Source organism: Ornithodoros turicata, chromosome 9, assembly GCF_037126465.1.
Source record: "Ornithodoros turicata isolate Travis chromosome 9, ASM3712646v1, whole genome shotgun sequence".
NCBI lineage: Eukaryota > Metazoa > Arthropoda > Arachnida > Ixodida > Argasidae > Ornithodoros > Ornithodoros turicata.
In genome coordinates, this window is record NC_088209.1 from 28,101,932 (window position 1) to 28,114,923 (window position 12,992).

Consider the following 12,992-nt stretch of genomic DNA (forward strand, 5'->3'; position numbering starts at 1 on the left):
CTATTAAGGTTCTTGTTTTTGTTTTCCTAATGCATTGTGAAACTGGGGTGGCCATACAATTTCTGCGAGTCGCAGGCACAGTCTGACGATGACGTGGTGGCACGTTACAGCGCCGGTTGGCAGGTCGCGTGGTCCCATAAAGTCACGGACGGACCTACACGGTTGACACTACACTACAAAGCTATCGCGTTAGAAGAAGACAAATAGAATAACGTGACGAACACTACAGTGCTTTCTGTGCTGTTTGCGGCACGGGAACCATCTCGAAAACTACGTCAGGTCGGGAACGATCCGCCGATATTTCGAACAGAGACTGTGCTTCTTCTGGGAACCACCTGTGTGCCTTATCGATCGCCTACAGCAGTTTATGACAGACGCTACGGATACGGATAAAAGCGCAGCATTGGTCGCGTAGGTAACTTTTGCTTTCCTGTTCGTTTTCTTTGGAAGTTCCTTCTGGGAATGTATCAACGTTTCATTTGCCAAAGGTAGCCGTTAGCATCGGGTTATCGACCACGCCAGCGATAGTTGTCCTTTACAGGCCGTTAAGAGGAATGGCAAGCCTGTGCTTGATCGATCGAATAACTGAAACCTGTAGTGGAACTCGTAGCACGTGCTCGATAGCACTCCAATTTGGCTGCAGGTCTTGAAGCCAACATATACGGATATTTTACTGAATGCAACCACAAAAACGACTTGAACAACAACGACAATAATAATAAATAAAATAAAATAATAAACGAAGGAGAAGTGATGATTACATGGGGTGTTTCCCCGTGGTAGCCACAGGACCCTACCCCGCTTCACAGAGGTTAATATTGAGAGAATGAAGTATGGTGAACGCGAAGAGACGACAGGTCGACTTGAATTGTATCGTAAGTATAGTAAAGTGAACGAAGTAATTTCACTATTCATTTCCGGCTCGTACATCGTTGGAGTGGAACCGCCTTCCCGGTGCCATTACCTCAATTACCGACATCGAGCAATTTAAGAAGAGTTTATGCGGCCATTTCTCTGGCGTGACCATGTTGTTCTTTCTACACTCTTAAAAATGAACTTCACCGCATAGCACGCTCCTAGCTAGCCATCATCTCGAATGATATTTTTATCTGTCCTGATTTGTTGAAAACCAGGGCCGTACGCCTTTTTTGTGACACTTATGCTGTCATAACTGTCACAAAAAAGGCGTACGCCTCCCGTTTTCAACAAATCAGGGCCGATAACCATATCATTCGAGATGATGGTTGGCTAGGAGCGTGCTATGCGGTGAAGTTCATTTCTAAGCGCGTACATGTTGTAAACTTGTGCTGTCATTGTTTGTTCTAATCGACCCAAATCTTTCGTTTTTTTATTTCCATCCACGTATCTGTACACTTTGTTCATGTGGACTTAATATGTAAATGTTGTTGTATTGTTGTGTGCTGTTGTATGATGTTACATTTACATCCTATTATGAAATGTTAACCACTCCTTTCTGTACTGTCTCACGGCCCTGAGGGTAAATAAATAAAGTATTGGACGAAATCGGCGTAATAGATTCCACTTACGTGCTCCTGGAAATTTCGCACAAATCGACCGTACTTTGATCTACATTTCCCGGTATACCAGTGACCCTAATGATGTGTTCGCATGCTGTCTGGAGTGTTTAGAGAGTCATTACCTTTTACATTTGTGATGTCCAATAGTAGAAGAAGGCAGAGCCACATGGCAGTTTCACATCTGGAAACAAACAAGATTCACTTGGATACACGATACGTCTTGGTCACATAAAGGTCTGTTGGTGCTCTCGTAAAAACGGATCCCGAATGACGTCGTTCTCTCCACTGATTTGTTGAGAACAGGTGGCGCCTGTGTACGCCTTTTTTGTGACAATTATGAACAGCATAAGTGTCACAAAAACGGCGTGCGCCCCCCGTTTTCAACAAATCAGGGCAGATAACGATATCATTCGAGATGATGGTTGGTTAGGAGCGTGCTATGCGGTAAAATTCATTTTTAAGAGTGTACGTTAATTGTCACAAAAAGGCGTACGCCCGGTGCTTTCCACACATCAGGAGCATCATACTGTGCAATGGTTGGCGTGTTACGAGGTGAAGTTCTGTTTTAAAGAAGCACCTCTGACCCAGGTTCGAATCCCGGCACCGGCTATGCTGTCTGGGCGTTTTCTGAAACTTCTACAGTCGCTTTAGGGCAAATGTCGGCAAACTTTTCTGTGAAGTCAGCCTAGGACGCACGATGCACCGAGTAGCATGGAGCCGCTCTGACGGGCGGATCGCTCGGCAATAATACGCAATCAACCAACGGACCATCTGTGTAAAGGAGCACCAATGTGAGAATTTTTTTTTTCTCGCTCAATGAAAGATGCCGCAAACGATTTGCCTAATCATCGTGGAGGGTCGTATGAGGAAACCAATGACAGGCCGCTCCATATTACCGCCATTTTTTAAACTGAGAGATGGGGAAAAGCGTAAATTGCGGTTTCGTTCACGCATACATCACGAACGGCACAACTGATTTCTCCACAGTTATGAAAACGTTGGTTTGATCGCTCGATCAAACTTGTTCACCTGAGTTTGCATTAGCTCATGAAGTTCCAACTGACAATTTATTCAGATGTTTTGGTTATTTACTCTACAATAATAATAAAAAAGGTCTTTGCAGGGCGTATGGTATAGAAATGACCTTAAAGTCACTTCACACATAAATAGTTGCCATACGAAGTCTAATAAACAAGGATACAAGATTGTACTAAGTAAGGTACCTGATGAACTGCAGTCCACTGCATGAAAGCTTTATCACACAGCAGTTTCAATGTTTTATCTTTCTATCGTAAAGAAGGTCTAATAAAATTAAAGTTAAAGTCGGCCATTATGAAACCATGTAGTCACACAATGGCCTCTTCTCTAATGCACCAACCGCAAGGCTAAGAAAGGCCGGTTATTCAACGAATATGATTGCCCTTCAATTGAAACATATTCTATACGTGGATTACGAATGTTCCATTCATTCGTGAGAACACTTGCTTGGTGGTGATTCATTTTTATCATAATATTTCTCATGCATTATAGGTAGGTAAGATTTATTTATATATTAATTATTTATTTAGTCAATACCGCTGACTGTCTGTTGACAGTCGCTGCAAGAATGGGGTAACAGTCGGCATACTGTGCACAAAAGAAAGCATGGAGCAGCATTAATCCTATAGAAGACGAGATACTAAAGCCATATCTCACAACAGTGCTAACATATAGCATAGTATGCAGTGTAGAATAGAATTATCTACCAGGATACACACTAATCCCGCGTACAACACTCAAACAAACATTTGAAGGCCAGACAAAAAGTGTTTCAGCGTTAAGAGCATTGGTAACACTTTCAGGCAATGCATTTCACTCATTCATAGTACGAGGAAAAAAGGAGTATTTAAATACATTTGTCCGACACAGTGGAATGTTTAATGTACGACTATGACGCGAACGAACCGTCCTATTTTCATTGTAAGAGATGTACTGATCAGAATATTTTATTTAACATAATTATCTAAGTACACAAGTTACTTCTCAAGTTACACTTTGCTTGTAAGTAACACCATAACAACGTAGATGTTCTGCGTGTGAACTATCGTTACAAGAATGTCACACTGCTAAAAGTATGTACAATCTACCGTTCGTATGTACACATATCAGGCAAAATTCGACTGAAAAATTGGTTGTGATTATTTACACTATTTACATAATCTGAATCCCTTGTTAGAAAACCAGGTTCCTCAGAGCAACGCGCCCATACTTTACGCATATATACCGATTGGACCACTGACGCAGGAATTCCTGCTCCCCTAGCGAAAAGAGGCGGTGCTCAAGGTAATCACGGAGCAAACACATAACAAGGGTAAGTCTCGGATGCATTGCTCGAATACGGCGATTCTGAGCTACAGCCCGACATCGGAACTTCCAGAGTACGAATGACACAATTATTATGATTAGGTGGTCAAAATTACTGCGAGCGCTCACTGCAACGTTACGCCTTACCGCGAAGCGCCGGCGCACTAAAGTCCACAATGTCGACACTACAACACACTCATGTAGAACATGTGTATTTGTTTCATTTGCACCACAATTAGGGCAAGTAGAATTCCTTGTAGTTCCCCATTTGACCAGCCGATCTTTTGTTGGAAGTATACCCCAGCAGGCTTTCCAGTGAAAGTCCGCAATCTCCTGCGGCAGTGCAATCGGGTCCCGTCTACCGCTGTGCGAGAACGTGACAGTGGTGGTCCCTTCTTGAGAGCATAGAGCCTCGCAAATTCGGGATACTTGAACTTTTTCTACATCTGTATCCGGAAGGTGATCTTGTACAAGCTTATATTGCCTGATAGCCCCTTTATAAAACTCTGGTGGATTTTCTGCTGTAGGATACATATTGCCAAGACCCCTGGGTACAAGTGTCCTGCGTCCTGGTCCCAGCCAGTACATGACCAGAGGGCGCGCCGGTGAATCCACTTGGTTTAATATACCAGAGAGATGTACTTGGAGTTATCAATACGAAGTTTACCATTAATGATTTGGTACAAGTACTTACGACGGTTGTGTTTACGGTGTGATTCGATGGTGACCACATCAGCAAGAGTATAAATAGGTGAAACAGAGCCCGTACGGCGGTACTTGTTAAATATGAAGCGAAGAGCTAATCTCTTAACATGTTCAAGTTGCGAAATATTAGATTGTGTATATGGCTCCCAATGTGAACTGGCGTATTCAAGTATAGGGCGTATAGGTCAGTGTTTTAAATGCGAGCAGTTTAGTTTGTGAAGTTGCGTGCTTTAGGTGACGCTTGATGTATCAAAGCTTAATGCGAGTTTTCCTCGTGACCTCATTAATGTGAGTGTTTCAACTTAGGTTTGAGGAAATATGTACACCGAAGTATTTATATGTAGTAACCTTTCGGATAGTTAAACGTTAGTGGATTTTTCTTATGAGTAACAGTCATCACAACACACTTTTTGAGATTCAGGGACATGTGCCAGTCATCGCACCAGTCAGAAATAGCAGTAAGGCATGACTGTATAGTTCCAGTTGATCATTAACGCTATTAATTTCTTTAGAGATGGCGCAGTCATCTGCTTATAGACGTATTGTGGCGGTGTGAGAGCGCACGATATCATTAACATTTATATTGAAAAGCAAGATTGTTTGGAGGCTTGGTGGTAAGGCTGCTCACACAATAAAGAATAAGCTCAGTCAACTCACACTGTTCAGCAATGAGGACGTCCCCCTAACGTGTGTTGTTTCTTCGACATAGAAAGCACTTTGTGCCATGTGGTTCGAATTATGTATATTGCGTTCCTCGTGGCGCTGTTTATATTGGACAAACGAAGAAATATATTAATGAAGGATTACGGGAACATTCTAACTCAGTAAAAAAATGCATGAGTGGCCTCTGAGCTGTCCAATCATGCACAAGCTCATGATGATTGTGTTCCATGTTATCAAGATAATCCGTGCCTGTTCAAAATTTTCCATGATTCATCCCGTTGAAGCGGCAGAAATCGCCAGGGCTCCACCTTGCCTTAGTCATCCTTCTCTCCTCCTTTCCCCCTCGCTTTCCAACACGTGACATGTAAAAGTCATTCTTACTAATGTGGTCCAATACATTTTTGCTTTGCTGGTGGATGAACCATGTGCAGCGTGTTTGTGTGCCATCCTTCGGTATTTCCTCAGGCTCAAGGTACATTTTTCAATCTCATTTAAGTGCATTCTGACACGAGGTGTACTTGTCTGTTATCTACCACCACGGTAGCTGCTGTCAACGGAACCCCTATTGTGATTTACACACCTTGTGTTCTCGAGTGACGTGAAAGCGCTCCAACCTGGACTGGCAAGAGCGACAGTACCAGGGAAGTGACCTAGAATAACAGTGCAGCTATTTGCATTAGGCGTGCAACAGTAGTTGCGGAACAGCATCACTAACTTTGTTTCTTCTTCCTATTACCCCATAGGAGCATTAACACTTTGGATATCCGAACCCGAACACGCGGCGCTTCAGTGATATGAAAGTGGGTCACTGGGAAGTCATACCGCTAACCGCTGCATCCCCAAACGGCATTAGCATTCAGCACAGTGAGCGTTATGTCTACCTTGGTCGCGGCTGGCTATTTCCATACTCAACTATACAAACTCTGTAGTTGTAGCATACCGGGAGAAATTCCGGGATATAGAAATGAACCGCAGAAAAGTTAATCAAAATAATGAGTCGGCGGTGCTACTTTTAACGCCGGAATACTAACAGCAGAGGGAAGTGAAGAATATACAGCCAGCCTGCAGTACAGCTGTGCGAATACTTAGAATTTCGGGAACCGAATGTTTCTGTTGCATTGCGATTTATTTCGAAAAAGTCTGTTGGTATGTGCAATAATAACTCAATAAAAACACCACGTGACAATGTGCAGGCGCGCCGCATGGCACTTTTTTGTATTTCGAGAGCTTTGTTTTACTGCCGAAAAAAAAAAAGTGTTGCATGCACCCTGAGCTGGGTGTTTGTGAGGGCACTGTACAGCTTTCACACTGACACCTCTGCCCTAAAGCCAATATTTCCAAAGTTATTCAATTAATCTTAATTATTAATTGGTGTGACACAATATAAAAAATACCGACGACTGCGATACACGACTGCTAACAACACTCCGTTGGTTTCATTCAAGTAGGGCGCCCCGTGTCGTTTCAAACCTTGGCGCATGTTAGACCTGCATGTCAGAAACCGATGCAAAAAATGTGCCTTGGTTTTAACAGAGACTTTGCATTGTGTAAGTAGGCGAAAGGAGAAGAAAAAAGAGAAGCAGCGCATTGACAGTCATTGATCCACACCTGCAAAACATAATATACATGGGTGACCTATTTTGAAAGTTTCCTATCAAAATCCTACTTTGGAGTTAAAGGTCGCACGTGAAACTCGCAAATCGCAAAAAAAAAAAAAAAGAAAACAAAAAGAATCGTTCGACGGTGGTTTCGTTTCGGACCATTTATTTCGGATATCGTGTTGACGACACGCGTCTGTGGAAATTGTTATCAGATTCTGCCGCAGCGCCGTACATGACTTTGCTATCTCGAGGTTCTGGCTGATAAGTACGCACGCCCAGCGTTGGGACGCGCAACAACCGGGGGCGAACGGGATAAGCCACACGGCATCATTTGGCGTGGTGTCTGTAAGTGGTTATGATGGTGAAGGAAAGAGGATTTTACGGTGCTCTTTACCACTGGAGTTATGAAATGCGGGTTTCGTGATCTGTTGTGTGATAATTGCCTGCGACTTGGGTTCAGTGTGCGGTTTTCAAGAAACTCAGGGACGCCGTGGTGTCATTACAGACTTGATTTCCGGCCGGCGAGATGACCACATCGTGAGTTGGAACAGCAAAGCGGTCAGTGACACTGGCATTAGTGGACTGTACGAGCTGGTGTGTATACTTCGTGTTGGTGAGTAGAGGACTTCACTTTTGACTAAGTTGTCTCGTAACATAAATCCCCGAATTGCTATGACAATCTCGTACTTGATGACAATACGCTATATGGCAAGGCTCGTTGTTGCTATTACTAATAATACTTAGTTCTTATTTGTTGCGCAAGGTGACGCTCGATGCTTCCATTTATTATGAGAATTTTGTGAAACATGTTCTGACTAAACGAAGTGGAATGAAACGCGTCTTGACTGTTGAAGCTTCGGGGAACACTTATAACGTTCGACGTCGCTAAGCTAAGCACCTTATCCACGCAGCGCTGGCCACGCCTTACTTGTACCACATGACATAATGTGGCTGTTATCATCCGCGCGGCCACCCTTTTAGTAGGTTTTGTAAACAGCCGGCAGCATGAACACAACCCCACATTATGCTTGCCCTTCTAATGTCTACAGGTATAGTGGAATGAACGAGTGCACGCGAGAACACGATGGTAGTTTATCATGCAAGGAGAAGGCACACAACTTAAGGATATTAGGGCATCGACCGTGCGATTGGTAGCTCAAAAAAAAAAAAAAAGAAATCGTTCCCCGATGGCCACGTGACACATGTCTCGAGCTTTCCTATCCAAACGTGCGGTGGCGAACGTCTCGCGCTTCTCCATAACGAACCCTGAGACCGGTCTGAGTCTGAACGCGTCTGACGAAGCCTGAAACTGAGTCTGGCTCGTTTTATGTAGACCACGGCCCAGCTCAGTTTCGTAGAGTCGTTTGTCCTGCACTTGAACTGACAACCTCTTTTTCCGATTTCCACCCCGACTTCCACCTGCAGTTACGGTAAAAAAGAAAAAAGTTAGTCTGTTAAAAGCTACCTGGTCTGTAGCTGGAAGTGATACCATTGTTGTACAAAATCGGTGAGAAGTTTGGTCTGCGCCAAAAATTCGTAGGCGAGTGAAATGAAAATGTTATTTTGGTGAACACTAGAGTGCAGGTATGATGTGAGAGAACGATATGAACGAGAGTATGAATTGAATCAAATGTATATGGTGTGTGAAAATGGAGATGTGTGTTATGGTGTCCGTACTGCAAGTGCCAGGGGCCATCGTTAGAGCTTTTTGTCCCTGGTTCCGCCACAATGTGTGGAAAATAAAATATATTATTATTATTATTATTATTATTATATTTCATTCATTTCATTTCTTTATTTCCAATGGAAATGAGGGCCAGGTACAAAAGGGATTAAGATCCCTGACGAAGAACATGGTCTTCTACAAGCAGTCACAGCGATTTTAACAACATAACAATAAATTACAGAACAACAAACATTTTGGACAGTTTTAACAGCACTAGTGATTAATACCAACAACTTTTAACATAAACAGAACAATTGTAGTAGTAATAGTTCCAGTGATTCTTATAATGAATTAATCTACAGGGGTCAGTATATCTGCACTCAATAACGTTTCCATCAGTGTTCTTTTGTACACAGGTAATGTTAGAAAAGACGTAAATAAGTGGCTCATAGTATTGCAAAAATTTGGTGGCAAATAGTCAGTCGCCTGCATGCCATAGTTCGTACGACTATCAGGGTAGACAGTTAAATTAAGCTTTCGTAGTGGATAGCGTTCAGTTGTAGTGTTTAACTGAATCGCACCTGAATAGAAGCTGTTGTACGCGGATAACCCAATCTTTAAAGTGTATAGGTGACGTATAGACAATATTTTTAATTCCCGAAAAGTCTCTGATGACACTCCCTTAGTATTCGTAATGAAACGTATTGCTCTCTTTTGCAGTGCATAAATTCTAGTGTAATTTGTCGAGCTAGTTATTCCCCACACTAACAAACAGTAATAAAGTGCAGGATAAATTGGGGCATAATAAAGTGTCCTTCTTAGCCATCAACAGATGTTTAATTCGATAGAGGGCGCTAATTTTCCTTGCAATTTCTGCTGGTACCTTGTTAATGTGTGTGTTCCATAGCAAATTTCTTCGTTTCACTAAACATATCATGTGTTAGTTCAAAGTTTACGGAAAAGTCTTCTACATTGTGCATGTAACTTTACCATGTAAAAATTTCGAAAATTACAAAGTGCAACACGCGGTTTGCTAAATTGAGGGAGTATAATGTGAAACATGATTATTTTTGCTCGCACGCACAGATACTTTGCGTGAAATACAAAGAGCTCGGCCCTTCAGCGCGAAAAGTTAGCAAGGCCAATCCGAGCGTTTCCACTGACGTATACTGACTTTTTGCACTAAAGAACAAATTTTTACTTCTATTGAACGTTGTGAGCAACGAAGCCTGTATACAATGTCTGAAAACGCTAGTATGCTATGCAGCACCACCGTCTTTTTCTTTATCGTTCATTTCCCATAAAGTGAACTTGTCTCCCTCAAAAACACTTTTTTTTTAATATTGAAAACTTTTGGAAGAGCATTGTCTGACCGCGTCCATGACAAAATTTTCTATTGAATTTGCTTTGTCATTGTCTCGCCACATCCACGACAAAAATCGTATTAAGAGATCATTTTTTGGAAGACACCGTTATGGAACCGTTACGCAAATAATGTTGCACTTGGTTTGGGTACCGAATGAACCTCAAGCATTCTGGGTGATGCTCAAGTTTGATGGTGTTTTACTGAGAGCATGATTTTCAATGAGCATTACTCTCCCATTCCCCATGGTCCAGCCGTCTCGCTAAGGGCTTCCAATATCGAAGTTGTTACGTTCCAGCATACAGAGCGGCAGAGCTTTTGCGATTTCTTATTACCTGCGTTAACGTTTCTATTCCATCAGCCATTCTGTTCCATTCTTGATTTTAGTTTAGCGTACAGAAACATCAGATTTTTTTATCAAGGGCAGGGAAGGCATTTTTTCTCCGGAAATGAAGTCGCAGCAAACATCAAGCTGGAGAATGTTCCTCCTGAACATAACGGTAGAATGCAGTCAAGCTGGTGTATAGATGCGAATAGGGTTACATTTCCTATAGTTTGAGCTTTTGCTTTCTGTCGGAGTTTTGTCCTGCGTACTTCGTGCTCTATGTCTTGTGTCTCTGTTTTCCTTCGAACTCAATTATATGTTTGTATTACACTTGTTTCGATTTTTCTCGTTCATTTCCCATTTCACTTGATTTTATCAACATTTATTAATCAACATATCAAACATTAATATTATCAACATATTGATTTTTTTTTCCTTTTTTAACGGTAGAAGTCAGTTTAAGCGTGTCTCTGTTCTTTCCTGCTCATGATTTTGTGGCTTACTCATTTCTTCTTCCATCCCTAACATATTGTTGGGGGGACGTTATCACAGACTTTTTACCAGCACGCGACTGAACGTCGTATACGTACTAAGATAACGCCTCGGCTTTGTAACGACGGACCCTCGTTTCACCTGTGCCGCTCGATGCGACATTCTAATAGTATATGCCAACTTGGGAAGCAAAAGTCGTCACGATTTCTAAAACAGTTTTTAGATAAATTATCCTCTAGCATGCGTTGTCCGCTTTTATCTGTAGCTATCAGTAACAGAATCCTCAGCTATATCCATGTTTATGAGTAAGCTTATGTGTAAACATATTCCAGTTTTTTTTGTGTGTTTTTTTGTCCCGCGTAGACTGATTGTTGTTGTTTGAACAACAGTTAAATGAAACCAATGAAATACTTCAAATTATTATCTTTGGGTTTGCGTGTTGCGTGTTGGCACGTTCTGTGACATCTCAGTGTGTGTGCAATTGTTTTCTGTCGGAATCACCACCATCACTAATCATCATCATCAGCAGCAGCAGCAGCATCGTCATCACCATCCTCCTCCTCCTCTTCATTGGCATCATCATTACGGGAGTTTTCCACCAAAGTAGTGATGTGGAGTTGCGGGCCTCACACTAGTGAAGCCAAAATCTCCATTTTATTTTTTCTTAAAACCAACCAACCATTATCTTTGTGTTTCTTCCTTCCTGTGTTTTTTTTTTCTCTCTTTTTCATCTAACCTAATTATTTTAATCAATAGGAAGGACCACTTTGTCTTGACGATGTTGAAACCATTGGTCTACTCTCACAGTATACAACTCGAGCAAAATTGCCGCTGGAGGTCCATTTACTTTCCCACTGTCACGTTTTACGACTGCCAGTTGCTCCGTCCGCTCCTTTGGCATTTCCTCAATTCCATCGGCTGGCATCAGTTTGTGCCGTTTTCGCACGACATTTTGAAGCCCTTAGATACTCATTACGACGTGAGGCAGAGGACGCCGGACAGGCGTGCAAACATGCGGACCGGTCATTTTGCCATCCGGTCGGAACACGCGAAGTCGCGTTTCTCTTGTCCCAGTTTCGTCAGCCAATCTTCTCAGCTGTGCGTTCTTACGAGGTCGTTAACACCTAGTAAGTATATGCGTGGCACAACAGCAACTGCTACTCGCTTAATCACGCGTTCTTTGAATATCTGGCATTAATGGGGAAGTCAGCAGAGCATTATGATTGTTTGACATGCCTATCTTGTCTTTTGCATGCTCATCAGTGTTTCTCGGTGTTTTTCTGGGTTAAATCTCAGTAAACGTGAACAAGTGCTCCTGAGCGTTGAAAGTCGAAGAAGAGTGAAGTAGTGGCAGAAGTGCTTAGAAGATAACGTTCAGCGTTCAGATAACATTAAAAAAAGCGTTAAGGTCAAAACCTCCTAAGGCCAAAACCTCTCTATCGTGTTCTACCGGAAAATTGACTACATTAGCCTATCTTTACCCAACAGGTTGCACGTGCCTCGATAAGAATAATGTGCACTCACTCTAACGAAATGGAGCATTCCAATGCCCCTGAGCTAGAACGCAATACGCAAAAGTGTTTCGAAAAATTCTCGTCCTCAAAACATATGCGTGGGTTAAACCAGTAGCATTTTACCGTCATTCAAATGGTACAGTGTTGCTAGGATGTGTCCACGAAATAACAGTCGCAGCGGTATAGAAACACAGAGACGCTATTCCGTCGATATCCCTTTGCCAAAAGCCGCGTCTTTGGCAATCGTGAGTTGAGTTTGAGTTTGGATTGTATTGAAATACATTTTCATTACTACATGTAATGAAATGCCGCATTCAAATGAAGATACCGGGCACATCCGCACGAGCCGATATGTGATACACAACAGCATGTACGCACAGCGGGCGAGATCAAAGTACGGGCGAGATCAAAGTACCGGTCCGTATAGCGTTGGCGACACGCATGTCACAGGGGACTCTTCGTATTGCCAACTGTAGCACGGCACAAGACTCAATGCTTGCCCACATCGCGTTTCAAAAAATATTGCTGCCCTCGCCCTAAAAATTGTGTAATTTGCACACGAGTTTTATTTCTTTTCAGATCATATTTTTCAAACGATTGACTGTGAGTTGAACAAGAGAGAAACTGATGTTCTGAGGCTGGAACAAACATAGAAGGGACAGATACAAACAAAGCCTCTGTGACTAAGACTGTGAGTTGTGGCAAGAAACATGTCTGTAAGAGGACAGTTGGCCAAAGCGCGGCGATACAGCCGCTTGACAGGGGCGCGGTCCCCAAAAGGT